Source organism: Cephus cinctus, unplaced genomic scaffold (genome assembly GCF_000341935.2).
Source record: "Cephus cinctus unplaced genomic scaffold, Ccin1 Ccin1_scaffold0689, whole genome shotgun sequence".
Taxonomy (NCBI): Eukaryota; Metazoa; Arthropoda; class Insecta; order Hymenoptera; family Cephidae; genus Cephus; species Cephus cinctus.
This window is the reverse complement of record NW_014333312.1, coordinates 922,747-938,018: the sequence shown is the minus strand read 5'-3', so window position 1 is coordinate 938,018 and position 15,272 is coordinate 922,747. Positions and strand designations below refer to the sequence as shown.

At 45.3% G+C, this 15,272-nt stretch overlaps 1 protein-coding gene across 11 annotated transcripts in view; it reads right to left on the bottom strand.

The window, feature by feature from the left end:
* LOC107269761 (homeobox protein cut) overlaps positions 1-15,272 on the bottom strand; it is an 89,305-nt gene that overhangs the window by 34,864 nt on the left and 39,169 nt on the right. The gene's annotated exons all lie outside the window — the stretch shown is intronic.

The window sequence follows — 15,272 nt, the reverse complement described above, 5'->3', positions numbered from 1 at the left end:
GGGGAGGTGAACAAGAAAAGGGGGCCGGGTTGCACTAGTTATAAATTCATGTGAAACACGGATAAGACATCGGTCCTACGAAGGGCCAGCCCTATCTGGTTCTGTTCTTCTTGTCCTCGATTGGATTTGCCGAAGGGGCGTGTACTGCAGTCGGATATTCATCGTGGATGGGAAAACTTTGGCGCGACTTAGGAGCCTCGGAGTTTTCGGCTGGTTTCGGTATAGCGGATAGGTATATCGTTATGTCGCGGCATTTATTTATAAATCCACAGCGCCAATTGTCCCTAATCGGCGTACCATGGCGTGTCTTCGTGTATATATAGTTCCGGCAGGGGAATGAGCGGGGCACGGGGAGGTGAAAGAAGAGAGGGGAAACGCGATGGGAAAGTGATACAGTGTGTAGAGGTATGAGTGGGAAGAAAAAAAAAATGAAAAAAGGTAGAATGACGCGCGGGCAAGATGGTAGAGGGGGAGAGGTAGGGTGGACCGTTTTAAGGAGGCAAAATCTTTGGGGCGCAAGAAGTTATTAGAGAAATGTAGAAATAATTATCGAATTGCCGGGTGGGTGAGCGGGCCGGTGCGATGGGTGTGTTTTTACCAGTTCCGAACCGTGGGAAGATAAAGGAAGGCGATTAGTGTCATTTGGAGAATGTGGGGACATTTTTTTGTAGCGGCTGCCTCTTCTCTGACAGAAGTGAGGGAGAGGACCATTCACTTATTTTTCACTTCTCTCTCTCTCTCTCTCTCTCTCTCTCATGTCAGTTTCGCTCGCTGCATGTTACACGTTACGGAGCTATGTATATGTCGGTGGGGACAGAGAGTAGTGTAGTAGTACTATGAGTCATGAGTGGGAGCGAGATAGATAGAGACAGAGATTGAGGAAGAGAGAGAGAGAGAGAGAGAGAGAGAGAGAGGGAAGATTGTGAGTGCGTGAATCGAAGACGCGAGAGGACTTTCGAACAAGCCGCCGATGCTGATAACGTTATCGTACCTCGGCCTATCCGGACGCCCACAGGCCACTCTTCCCACCATCCGCCGATAGAGTTCCGTGCCTTTTTATTCAGTTTCCGGCCGGCTTTATTGCGGCCATCCAATCGAATTACCGGCGCGAAGGCCTCTGGTCCCGCGCGCTGCTATTGGCCATTCGGGAATATTTTATACGGCGGAGTTTTACAAGCAAAACATTAGTTTCCGGTAAGATACGGGGCCGATACACACGTCCATGGCACCCGTGGGACCTACTGGGCTGGCCCATTAGAATATCTCAGCTTAATCCTGCTAACCAATGTTTACCTGAGCTTTATACTCAGATCCCTCCTCCCTCTCCTTTTTATCTCTTTCGCTCCTTCCTCTCTTCCTGCGATACCCCCCGCTGTCCCCCTTTTCGCCCTTGTGTCGAGCATTCTTTTTATTATCCCTCCAAGAGGCCGCCGAACGCAGTTATACTCCAGCAATTAATAATGCAACAATCCATACAGCTAACCAAAAGAGAAATACCTTCGAGAAGAGAGACGAGGGAGGGTGGTCTACCACCCACCATCTGGGGGTTGGTATTTCTCGATTGGCGAGGGTTAAGTAAGTAATTCTTTCCAATTTTATTAGGCAGCTCTTTTATCCCCTCTATCAGCATCCCCCTGTCCCCCCTCACCCACCCGCCAAGTAACAGAAGCAGGTACCGAGTATGGCCTATATCTACCCTTAAAAGAAAAAGCTCAAGGATCGCTGGGGGGAGGGAGGGAGGAACAAGACAAAAAAAATCACTCGCTTCACTGATATTGATATCCGTCTATTAAACTAATGAATTTAATAAAACCAAATGAAAATGAGCCGAACAGCCCCGCAGTTGGATTTATATCTATTCAAGCACCACGGACACTGGAAACGGTTATTGAAGATTAGATTTTTAAATTGAACCTGGATATATATATATACGTTATAACGCCACCCTCCAAAACTTTCTTCCATCCACGTAAACCTACAGGACTTTACATCTTTCTCTTTCTCTCTCTCTCTCTCTATCTCTCTCACTCTCATTTTCTCTCTCCGTGAAATTAGCATATCTCCGAAAGTGATCCCCGTGCCCTAATTGAATTATTCTTAAATTCCCATAAAATCGTGCGAAAATTACCCGTCCCACCGGTACCGGCAAACTCCCGCTCATTCTCTTCTATATCTATTCAAGCTCTGGCCATTTCCGGCTTGCAGCGAAAGCTTCGTTTATATTGGACACGATTAATTTTCTGGAACGTTACACCCGCAGCGGCTTTTACGACGCGCGGTCTTTCCGATCCGTTCGACGATCGTCGAGTACAACCACTGACACTCTCGTAATAGCATACTGTAAACATTACCATGAACCGTGTCACCTGGCAAAGCGTAAAATTCCAAAAAGTCCATATTTCCAACGCTTCCGTCCATCCGCCATTACGTAACACGTATACCCACACTGATTGATTAATTGATGAATTTTCTTCTTTTTTTTGTTCCCCTCGGTCGATACACTCGTTAAACTCGTGAATCGATTTCCCTTGCATCCATTTAGTGTAACTGCACGCGGGAGACCTTGAATCGCGATTAGTCCAAAACGTCCCCCCCTCCTCCCCCTAAGAGCATCCCCTAGGATAATTTGGCCCCTCGGAAACAGCCACCCTTAGAATGATTGTCGGCTAGGAAAACTGAGAAGACCATCGGGAGGAGAAGAAAAAAGAAAACAATGTAATCCTACTAAACTACCCCTACTATGATGTCTGCCCCGTCTCCCTTCCCTATTTGCCTAACTAGTTCACCAGCAGCATCCCCTATTCTAGCCAGCCCTTATTTCGCCAATACCTTTATCCTTACACACGACCCCTGTACCGATTCCTCCAAACGACTCTGCTGGATGCATCAGCGAAAGACGAATTAATTTCATTCGCTCCACGATCAGGAATTACGCGAGGGTCTCCGATCGCAAACCCGCTAGACATTTTACTTTGATTACATTAGCACGTGTTTTCGGGAAGGGTTACGCTGTTGGTTATATAGGAATATTTAATGCGACAGATGTAGAAGGATCTACGGAAGATTCAGTAAGCGATCTATACTCTTTCTCATTCATACCTCATCTATAGGGCGTGACTGATAGCCTTGACAAGAAATACAAAATTACGGTAATCGTACTGAATACAGTGTGCGTGTGTATGTATAGAGTATAGGGATACCTACAGAGCAGGTTTCTTGATTATCGACTGAAAATCCATGATTGCCGATCTTGATTGACGCAGGTAGGAATACAGTCTGATAGTTTCAGATTGTTTAAGATTCCACGCCTGACGTAAACCCGTTAGGAAAGCCCAATGACGCCGCGATCTAGGTATTCCTGCCTTCCCGTATACCCAACTACCGTATACTCTCGCCCCGGCATCCCGACCAACGTGCAACGTGTAAAGGATTCTTCCTCGAAGGAGCCGTGTCTAATTGTAACTAGGCAATTGCGATTCTAACAAAAACTCATTTGATTTGTTACGCACCGTTCGAAATCAATTTGCTTTTCCGCGCTTTACAGTTGCTTCCAACTATCATCCTGGCATTATACGCGCCTCGTAGTACACACCGTTCAAACATTTTACACGTTTCAGATATCGACTTGGTCGTTGTCTGGTATCACGTTTCCCTATCCTATGTGACTTGAAAATTTGAAAAAAAAAAAAAAATGTCTAAACTTCTTCATGGTCAATTATGTTTATATGCATATATTATTATATGAATGTAACATCGAATAGACCCGGTATGTAAGTAGGCAGTAAGTCTATTCTGAATAGAACGCGGGCGCCAGCATGTCACTACGTTATAACGATGCTTTATAGATTTTTTGCCATACTTATATGACGTGGCGATCGTCGAGTGATGTTTATTTCAAGTCACATATAGCTTATAGCTTATAGGTTGTTCCTCTGGAAACTTCATAGATAGCGTGAGACTCCGATCAATCCTACTGTTATGTTATATACATTATAAGTTATAACTCATGTTATAATGTCACGAGGTTAATTTTACTATGTGAATTACTGTACACCAACGATCATCAATTTTATAAGGTTCTGCTACTTTCTTATAACCACCAGTACACCGACAATATCCAAGATGCCTCAGGCATTGGATGACGTATATACGAACATGTGTTTTAATGTCTGCCAATAATGACGAATGAATATTTCACAGCACGAATAAAGAACCCATTGTGCTTTCGTATGGCTGTGCCACTGGGAGTTTCGATAGTTTGCCGCTAGGGTTCGATAGCTTCGCTAACGAAATATTAACATGCGTCTTTAACGAGACGCCGCAGACCAGCGCGTAAAGACGCGAGACAATTCTATTCCCCATTAGACACTCTCCTTTTCTATCTACCTTTACGACCGATCGATTTTCTTCATTACTCGTGGCTCATCGTTTCTGCTCCTCCTTGTATGCGTTGCGAAGTTAGACTTACACGATGCAAATCTGTATTATTGGGAAATCTATTATCTGAAATGCATTTTTCGACTTGGGAGTGTTAATAATAGGGGAAAGGAGGGGAAGGCACACAATCGATAAGGATTTCATAGATAAGAGCCGATCGAAAACTTTTCCCTGGCTTCCCTGTCACTCGAGATGGGACATCTGCGGCGAATAGCTGTGCCAGGGGTGGTTTTGCGATTGATTGGATTTTCGAAGGGGTTGGAAGGTGGCCTTTTAGTTCTAATTGTCATAATTAAAATTGAAAGCTTACCCGATCTCTTCGCGTGACGTTTCGCAAGGTCGAGGAGGAAGGGATGAATTGAAAAAAGAATTTCCAAATATCCAATAGCTCACTCTTATCTTTACTTTGTATCGTCAAAGAACTTTTGTCGCAGCGTTGCATGTCAGTTATTATTAATCACGTGAGTTTCCCGAGAGGTTCCCAAAGTAATATACGCGAACTTGGAAATCAGGAAGGTTAACATGCAGGAAGTCTGCCGTTATCATCCATCGACTATCAGCTCGTATATATTTCTGTCACTTTTGTCACACTCAGGCTCGCTTTTCATTGTTTTCAATATACCGACGAAAACACGAGTAGCGCACTGACATAGCTCCGAACGTCGCCGACCAAAGAATGAATGCCAAGGGGTTTACGGTTAAATGTGAGACGTGGAGTATCGGTTCTGGCCTTTTATTTTTATTGGCTTCCCGAACACAGTAACTTATTTCATGAGATCGAACAGAGCCGGATGATTAGCCGAAATGTATAAACTTATTTATTTCAAGATAGATAACCCCAGCTTCCCGCAACAAGACGAGCAGTGGGCAATGGCGTCGAACTCTTTTTTTTTTTAATCGATCTACTCGAGTCGAGAAAAAGAAAGAAAAAAAAATTCAATTTTTGACCACGAGCAAAAGAAACAGGGGACAGTGGCCAAAAAAATATTACCGTAGTAAAAAATTTTTTTGAGAATAATCAACAAGTAACTAAAGACCGAAAATTTCACTGACACAGTCAATTTCAGTCGGTTTTAGTACCACTGATGTAAAAAGGTCACGGGTCAATTATTGCCCCCATTCAAATCGAGAATCATCGTACTAACTACTCTCCTCCTAGCATCGCATCGGTATCTCGCTTGATAAAGATTCCTCGGTGGTTCCGTATTGGTTGTAAAAAAAAAGCTGCCTTGTACACAAATAGAAATAAGACAAGCGTGACGTTTATACGTCACGTCGCCGAAATAAGTTATCGTGTAGTTCGAACTGTGACGCAATTGACCAGTATCGGTATTTATTTGTTTTCTCGAGGATGCTCGTGGTAACGCATGGCACATATTCTAGCCAGCCGAACGAAATAATCAACTAAGAATATTATAGCAATTGCGATAACGAGCCGATGCTCTTAATAGGCCTGGCCCTAACAGTTATCGCAATGCCGCGATACGCAGCAGTTACTGGTGTCAAAAGAAATCCCAAAAATATCATTTTCCAACAGTGCTTCTATATTGACGTTACTAAGCAGGAAGTAGGAAACGGGGCACCCCAGTGGCTGAGGTTATCCGAAGGTGAAATCGCTCGAAAGACGTAGGAGGGTTCGGAGCTACGGAATTGGTCGGGTCTCCTCGGCGAGCCGCAATCTGTCCATCCAACCCGCACCAAGAATCCTGATGGCTGGATTTCAGGATCCTGAATAGGCATCCTTTGGAGTTAAGTTGACTGGCGATACCGACGTTCGCCCTTACATTATCGGAAGGGGCGGTCGAGTGTGCCGGAAATCAACTCCAATCCTGTCTATCGCTGACCGTCAGTGGTTATCAGTTGGCAGGACTGGTCGTGGAAAGTAGCATGGAAATTCCGTAAAGAATTTCAACAAAACTTTCATCGTCACCTGCCCAAAGTTAAACGACGTCCATTCGATCTCATTTTCATCCACCAGACGGATGCATGACGGGTGACGATGGCGGATGCTGCGACCAGTGATGAATTCATTGATAAATCTCCCTGCGCGTGAGAACCTTGGCTGCAAGGCGTATCGGTAGTACTTCCGTCATTGTGACGGTAGCTTCTGTCTCCCAGATAGACGAGGTTAAAGCATCGACAGGGCCGAGCCAAAGTTTGTCCGAGTCGTGTGAGTAAACATCTCGGTCTGATGTCTGGATTGGAGTGTTGTGTCCCTTAGAGATATCCCGATATAGCGAACGCGTGTAGTTTTGCACTCCAAGGCCGGATGCTGCGACAGGGTCGTAGGGAGAGGACGAGAACGAGAAATCGAGAGGAAGAGATTGAAAGGGTTTAGGGAAAGAAAAAAAAAAATTTTTTCTTCTCCAATTCCTAACTACGAGTATATACCTCTACCGAATAAAAGGTGAGTCTGCGGTTGCCGAGGGACGGAGGAGTCTGCGGGATAGGAGATTGGATACGAGATGAGAGAAGGACTGGTTATCGTCACAGCGTCGAAAGTTGCCGAACTAACAGGACGATTTTCAACGCTGAGCGTTTAATTAAATTAATTATATGCGCACCTCGCCCGTAATATAAATTGTGAGGAAGCACCGGCGGACGACTAGATCGGCGAGGGGGTCTTTTGCAAATTTACCAGTGGCAAAGGGGGGCGGGGCGGGGTGGGGGGGTTGTAGAAAAGCGTACCACCGTTCCTTCCCACTGTTACCATACTCGCTAAATCTGTATGGGGGTACCATGACTAAAACGTCAGAAGCGGGCACAGCACCTCGCTACTGCGATCGCCAACTTTGATAGTTACATTTTATCTATCCATCCTAGATACATTCCTCCGACCTCCCAGCAGCCCGTTACCATATTCAAATAAGCCGGGCATCAGGAACGTTTCCGTGAGCAACGTTTCGACCTCCCCGTTCGCCACTAGCAATTGTCCAAAATGAACGACCACACCGGCGACGCAAAGTTCCTCGAGCAATTTTCGCTGGAGTCGACACGCCCGCGCGAGCTTTCCGTCGATTTTACCACGAACAATGAGAGGAGAAGGACGAAGGTATCAAATGTGGAAAATATAAGAAGGTTCGTTGCGTCTATACGTGTATACGTATCCAGATGCCAAGAGCTACCCTTCACTACCCTGAATCCCCTAGCTATTGCCTCTCTCATGTATTCCTTTTTTTTCAAGGCTGAAGAAAAAGAGACCATTTTCTCCGGAGCTCGAATCTCATATGGCTCGAACCATCCGCCGCTAAAACTTTGCCTTAATTATTACAATTTCATGTTTTAGTAATGGGACTAAAGGGAAAGGGGGGGCCGTGCGGTCCAGCCGCTTCGTTTCACTCGATTTTCGCGGAAATAAGTCCGCGAATACGTAGACGTTAGGTAGAACCTAGTGTAGGAGGGAGATAGGTAGGTAGTAGATAGGATACGTACGTAGTCAGACAGGATATACGTATACGGTTTGAAAAGCTTTTTCCCGGCTTGGTGCTCAAACAGAAAACGGACATGCAGGCGAAGATATACTATATACGTATATATATATATATACACGTATATACGGCTATCCCGATATAAAGCGTCCGGGAAAAGCGAACTTTCGGGTTCCGATCCTTGGAGCCAGACGGTAAATACATTTTTAAATAAGAGTTTTTTGCCCTCGGTCTCCGGATTTCGTCCCCGTATCGGGAATTATCCTTTGGTTTGTGCATTATCCTTCGGCCTGGGAAGGGTGGCATCAAAAGGTTTCGGTTCCTCCCTTCCTGCCTCCCTCGTCCTACGCTCCACGCACTCGCTCAAACCACTGACTGACTTGCGCGAAGCATTTCACTACTTAATGCCTCGAAAACCTGAAGGCATTCTTAGACGATATTTTTACAGCCAGACAACTTTCAAAATAATACATTTTATATCGTATCTTACCCCGTACAATAACAGAATCTAATTTCTAGCCAGGGAATAATTTTACTTACTTTTCAAATTAGTCACTTTATCGGCAAAACGTAATGCATCGGCGCTATCCAAAAATACTCTGCCTAATGAAATAGATATAGGGAGCCATGCTTGTTTGATTATGCACACAGACGGACTTCGGTTGACTCAATTTAAACCAAACAACGGAATATATATATATATATATAAATGAATATGCATGTATACATATATATGTATAAAGTCAAACATTTCTCGGAAGGCGAAGCGGATGATTCAGCGGTGGGTTCTGACTCCGTCGATTTAATTCCCATCTCTTTTGACTCGAGTTCAATTATGATTGATCACCGACGGTGATTGAGGATTTGAAATGGAAGCCTTGCGGCAGGAAAAAGCCAGAGCCAAAAAAGACGCGTACCCTACGCCGGCAGAGCATCCCCTTGCCGGTCGGAGATACCGGAGGAGAGGAAATAATGGAGTAAAATTCGTACGACTCCATATCGGCAGGATAAAATGAGCAGACGTACGTAGAGACTGAGAGGAGTACAAAGGAAGGATTAATTTTAAATATCATATATTTTCAGGGATCCCAGTTGAAAGGGCACCCGAAGGTATGCTCTTTATACGTGCAGCCAAAGGCTGCCTTGGCAAGTAATGTTTCCCTCGCTTGAAATTCATCGCGTCTCGCTGCCTCGAGGTACGAAGAAGGTAAACCAAGGACAATACTTGGGCAGTGTCCGGTCCAGTTGTCGAGATTCTTCTTATTAATCGCGTGTATCGCGTATACAATAAATGCTCTGAGAAAGCGCGGTTTTCAACTGGTCTTTATAGATCCCCCTATATCACGTGCAAATAGGCACGTATGGGTATAGGGTACCGTAAGTCGATGCTGAAATCCGTAGGATTTGAGAAAAGGGGGGGGGGGGGTTGCAGTTAAAAACGACGTAGGAAAAATCCACTCGAGGTGGAAGAAGCGCTGATTGCGAATTGTCGATCGAGTCCTCGACGAGCCGAACCGGAAGTCGAAGACGGGAGCGGTTCGCCAGGGCGGTTAATCCCGTTTGCGTAAAAACGTCCCGTTTTGGTCTGGGGAGCAAATACCTATAGCTATACCTGGCAATCGTTATGCAATATCGTGAATACAGGGTTCCTCGAAAATTCGGAGTCCAGGATTAATCAGCCTGTATGACTAATATAATATAAAATAATAATGTAAATAATGGGTATATGTAATTAATAGATAAACCGTGATACATCGGTACGCAATAAAGTCTGAATAATTTTTTAAGAAGTCTGGGGGCCCGGTAGTCACGACAAGGCGCCACCGCGAAGTACAGCAAGGGATCGCAGGCGTCTCTTATAAATCTTAGCGGTAGCCGATAAGAAAGAGATTGCCTAGCGATGAGTCGCCGGGTGGTTGATTGCGAGTGTTGGAAAACGCAATTGCCAGCGTCGAATGGCGATAGGCTTGGCTGACATTAAGCCGAGGGCATAGCTGCGTCTCGGGGTTCGCGTGCTGGATGAAATATATTTAAAAGCGTAATTACGATATAATCAGCGGCCGCCGTGACCAGATACGCATCTCGAGTTGGAGAGGACGATCGATCTGTTCGAACTAGAACCCCTTTTAAAAACGAAAGCCAGTCAGAGGGTTGGGACATATATCCTACGAGAGTGAGAGAAGTAATGAGTGATTGGGTGTGCGAAAGAGAGAGAGAGAGAGAGTGAATCCGTGTGCCCAGAATACGGCTCACACGAGTTCACCCACATGTTCGAAAACCCCCAGTTACACAACCCCGTAAAAGTTACTTTCTAATTATTCAGATTTTGTAATTAATGTTTCATTCGACGATGATGGAGCATCCGAGGCGTCTTTCTCGTTCTCCCTTTTCCTCTTCCCTCTTCCTCTCTGACGTCCTCTATCACCTCTCTTTCACGCGTAAATAACGGTACGCGGGTCCTTGCGATTCTTTCGCCAAATCCTGTACAAATTCCTTTATACTTTATGTAGAATTTCCGTACTCGCTGTGACTATATACGTATATGATGCTTTTGAGAAATTTTTTTTTTTATTTGGGCTTTGACTTTGATTAGCATGACGTTATATGTTATTGACGTTATCAACTACCGGATGACAAACTCTTTCGCCAGGAAGACCTTATCTTTTTCCCCTTTCTCGCCAACAGTTTGAAATTTATTCCGCGAGATGGCGAGCGGCTAAAGCTTCGAAGCTCTTCGCATCAAATACATATACCCGTATTCGAGGAGCCGTAAGGTGAGAGAAAGAGAATTCTCTCTCCCGTATGATTGTCCGTGGCGCATGAGATATTAAAAATGGCAAATAGCAGCTACCTGCAGGATGCAAAATTCTCGTAAGGATCGGATACGTAGTATGAGAGGATTCGGAATAAGGATGAAGTAAAGGGAGAGAGGAAGCTGGTATGAGGAAGGAAATGCTTCTGATATGAAGAGAGAGAGAGAGAGAGAGAGAGCGAGAGAGAGAGAGAGAGAGAGAGAGAGAGAGAGAGAGAGAGAGTCCGGGCCGCAGGCGGGAGACCCTATAAAACCGCTCGTCTGAATATGTGCATCATTGCTACGGACGCAATTTCCCGGGGTACAGAGACCTCCGCAGGAGGTAGATAGGCAACCCTCTGGCGGGAGGGGTGGGAGGTCGGGAGAGATTACGAGAGGGTTAAAAGAGGGTTTTGGTAGGAAGCCCTAACAGGAAAGGGAGGTAAAGGGATGTCCAGGGCCGCGCAGGCTCTTGATCCTCTCCACGGTAGGAGGAGGAGAATGACCCTGGCCACGAGTTATTCCCTCAGTTTCTATATTTTGTTCTACTTGAAACTTACGAAATGAATATCTAACGATATTGGCTTTCCCAGTAGCCAGTAGCGTCCTGCGTTTCACTGCGCTCAAGCATCACACTCTGCACGTCTAGTGATACCGCGGAGCCATACCCTCTCTTCCACGTGCTTCTATACGTACCTATAACCACGTCATATTCTCTGGAGTGCAAATATTCCCAGCTTTTTATACTCCACCCCCCCTCCCCGTCCATCATGGCTCGGAACATACTGGGACCCTCTCGACTTCAACCCCTTCGACTTCATCAGCCACTTACGCGCATCATCCCCATGAATAACCCTCCAATGCCTTTGCACGGTATTAGGCACATTTTAAAACTCCGCCAAAAAGAATCTCCAACGCGATCCTTCTTAACTGCTATGTTAGTTTTAAAAAAAAAAAATTTTTTTTTCATTTTTTCATCTTTTACTTTCTCAGTCAAATTCCTGAGGAGATTCTCAATCGAGAGCAGTTAGCTCCGTCACGATATTGCGCATTCGCTCTGTGTCTGTCATTCCATATAATAATAGGTCGTATAAATAGAAGCTTGACAATCGCGTTCTAAAAACTCTTCCCAGGAACGAAATTCCTACAAGAAATCTGGGTCGGTCTTTTATCCAAAGAAGACAGAGAGTCGCGACGAGTGGGTCTACGATCTTGTTATCAGCCGTGCTAATTCTCAATTTGAGGAACCCAGTGTGTACCTGGGTTCGATTAATCTATCGAGTCTCGTTACAGGCGCCCGTAATCGTATTTTACGAGACGCCCGTAGCAAAGAGGTGCGCCAACGTAATCGGCCGCGACGTTGGCGCACAATAAAATTATCGTTTAGGCGTCGAGCGTGTTTGTCGTATTTATCGTATCGCGAGCATTGCGCAGTCGATTGTTCCTTATCAGTTAATTATCAGTAAATCTTCGTATCAGCGCAAATATGGTAATGCTAGACGTTAACCGCAATGGCGACGACCACGATCCGGAGAAGGAAGAGGACGAAGAAGAAAAAAAAGGACGCGTTCACAACGTACGTGAAAATGGGGATTAAGCAGCAGCTGGTATAGCAGCCAATCGCATTGTTGCACTCTTTTACAGTGTAAACAGAAATACTGGGCTTTTTTTTCTTTCATTTCTATACCATCGTCAACGAAAATTTACAAAAGCGAGATCGCTTTCGTTCGGTCAACAGGTGGATGCTGTCTTCTCGTTCGCAATGGACCCGTACCGCGTATATACAAGCAACCCGGAGAATTTATCACGGGCAATACGATATCAGTCGTGGTTGACGAAGACGCGGGACTGTCGGAAGTACCTATTGCTAGAGATCTCTTACTTAGGCAGACGAGAGTCACTTCACCCCAGGCTTCACCCCAGGCTTCACTCTATCTCCAGCGTACGAGACACGCACGTAGCGATGGATATAAGGAGAGCCGGTCATGTAGTTATTTCTTGATCTCCCTGGTCGGTACATTAGCCAACGTGTTTTGAAACACTCGCCGGCCGTATTTGTCTTGGCAGCCAAGACCGCCCGTTCTCTCTTTCATCTTGCCACGGCGTCGCGGGTCTCCCTCTTCCCCTCTGCCATTGCTATCTTTCTTATCCTTTTTATCTCTCTGTACGCATCTTTACCCTCTCCTGACCTCTTAGGACACTCTTGAATCTTGCAATCAGACACTTTATTCAACGTGACACGTAAATATATCCCTGATATCTATAGCTCTGCACACAACGAAAATTAATTAGAGTACAATTGTTTTGTGTTTATGAAAATATTTTTTATATATATATTTTTTCTTCCATTTCTCCTTTTATATAAAGAAACAAAAGTAACGTCCAGTCGAGGTAGAAAAGTAATCTATTCTTATCGGTCAATCCTTTACACATATGTGTGTGTGTATATATATATATATATATATATATATATATATATAGTTCTGCCCACTTCCTTTCTAAGAAAGACGAATTAATATTCCTTAATATTCCATTATTTTTGTTTTCTCATAATTTTACTTTGCTTCTGCATCTTCTTTTTTTTCCTTCTTCACCACCCTTTTCTCCACCACCGTCGGCGACATCGTCCTCTTTGAAGTCGTGAATCATCGTAGAATGATTTATTTTCAGAACGCACGGGAAACCGAGCACTGTACGTACGAGAGACTTTGGAATGATTATTAACATACGTATAAAGTACAGTCGGGCTCTCTTACGACGAAGAGACAATTAAGCGTCTTAAGAACGATAAGACACGTGCTAGTTGTGCGTGTGCATGAAAATGAAATTTCGACAAAGCACGTATAACGCGAGTAAAAATGCTCATCCGATGTCCACATGACGAGGGGGACAAGCTTTTGGTCCAGCGTCGTTCGACGGAGGATGAAAGCCACGGACGAGAAAGGTAGTCAGAAGCGAGATAGAATTGGAGATTATTGGCCGTTGGATCACAAGAGAGCCGAAGCTCGGAAGCAAGCGCTTTTCTTTGCCGACGTTGAAAACGACGGGGGGAGGAGGAGGGGGGGGGTCGATCGAGGAAACACGTGGGACTCCTCAATGGCAACCATCCCTTATTGGCTCTAAGGAGGATACTTATTGAACTTTTACCTTCGGTCCTTCATCACTTCCTTTCCCGCGGTGCTTTTCCGACACTTTAAGTGTTTTCGGGTTTATTTAAGACTTCTCGCTGTACCACCGGTTCAAGGTTCCCAAAGCCTCGCGATGCCCTACGCAGCAAGAGACAGTAGAAAAGTATAGGGGATAAGGTACCTCAAAGCTCAACAGAGTTTCTGGCTCTCCGAAAAAGATTTTTACGAAGAGCGAGCTTCTTTCTTTTTTCATCTCGACGACTAAGAAATAAGAGGGGCCGTTTGAACCCTAGTAAAACGTAACTGGCCAGCTGGCTGGATATACGCTTTTACTGTGCTCTTCGTAAGACACTCAGCACTCCGCGTGCGAGAAGTAAAAGTTATCGGCGAAATTCCTACAAGGTATCGGAGAGGCCTACGGGAAGTTTGACCAATCTCCGCACAAGCATCCCGGGTGTCCCGGTTGACGATGTTTCGGTCGCGGCTATTTTTAAAGGGCGAATTGGCCCCGGCGCACACGCCGACGATTATTTACCATCGCGATAAATATACGATAATGTTATCGCCGTTAAATCCGCAACGGGCCTTTCAGTCGCGGGATGTGAATTATAATAAAAGGCTATCGACGCGGTACCGCCGTCGCGGCGCGTAACGTCGTTTTAACGGGCGAGGAGCCCACGGACTGACGGGCCTAAATATACCCATGTACTTCTTGTGTGTATAGAGATATTCAACGCTTCTGTAAATATAAATATTATCGGAATGCGCTTCCCAGGAGAAAGAAATAATTTCGTTATACGTAAACGCTGCCGTTGGATAATAGCCTCTCGACAGAATTCCATTGTGGGCCTTCAATAATGCACCCTTGTTCGATCGTCCGGTACACGGGAGTTTCGAAAGACTTTACGGAAATGGATAATAACAATAATATTTCATCGATCGCCATTCTCAATACGAGTATAAAAGTATGAATATCGATTGAAAATTGGCGACTATAGGAAATCCATGCGTCGGTGGGTTGAGCAGTGATTATTTAACTGGTCGGACTTAATTCGCAACATCGAGCAGAGAACAAGGTGGGTTTACGGTTCGAAGCGAAAAGGGGTGAGAAACGTTATTCGTGTAACCATTGAAGGCCGGAGGGGGTATAGGTGGCAGTGGGTATATATCGAACACGCAATGCGTTAGTCATTCAATCGGCGCGTCAATTGTGCCGGTGTGGGTAGGGCGTCTGTGTTCATAAGTGATAAGGGTGGTGGGAGCACGTGTGTCGATATCACGGGGCCACGCACACCATTTGAACGGCTGAGCTTTACCCGCTAACCCCATGTGCAACAGTTAAACGGTCGGAGTACCGAGTCGTTCACCCGGAAGGGAAGCTTCCCCGATCTGTGAAGGGGTTGATTTCCGAGCGGATGTTCGATCGGCTATCGTCGAGTTCCGCGCTGTGAAAATCCCCTTGGTTAAGAGATAAAAGACCTTGGGGTG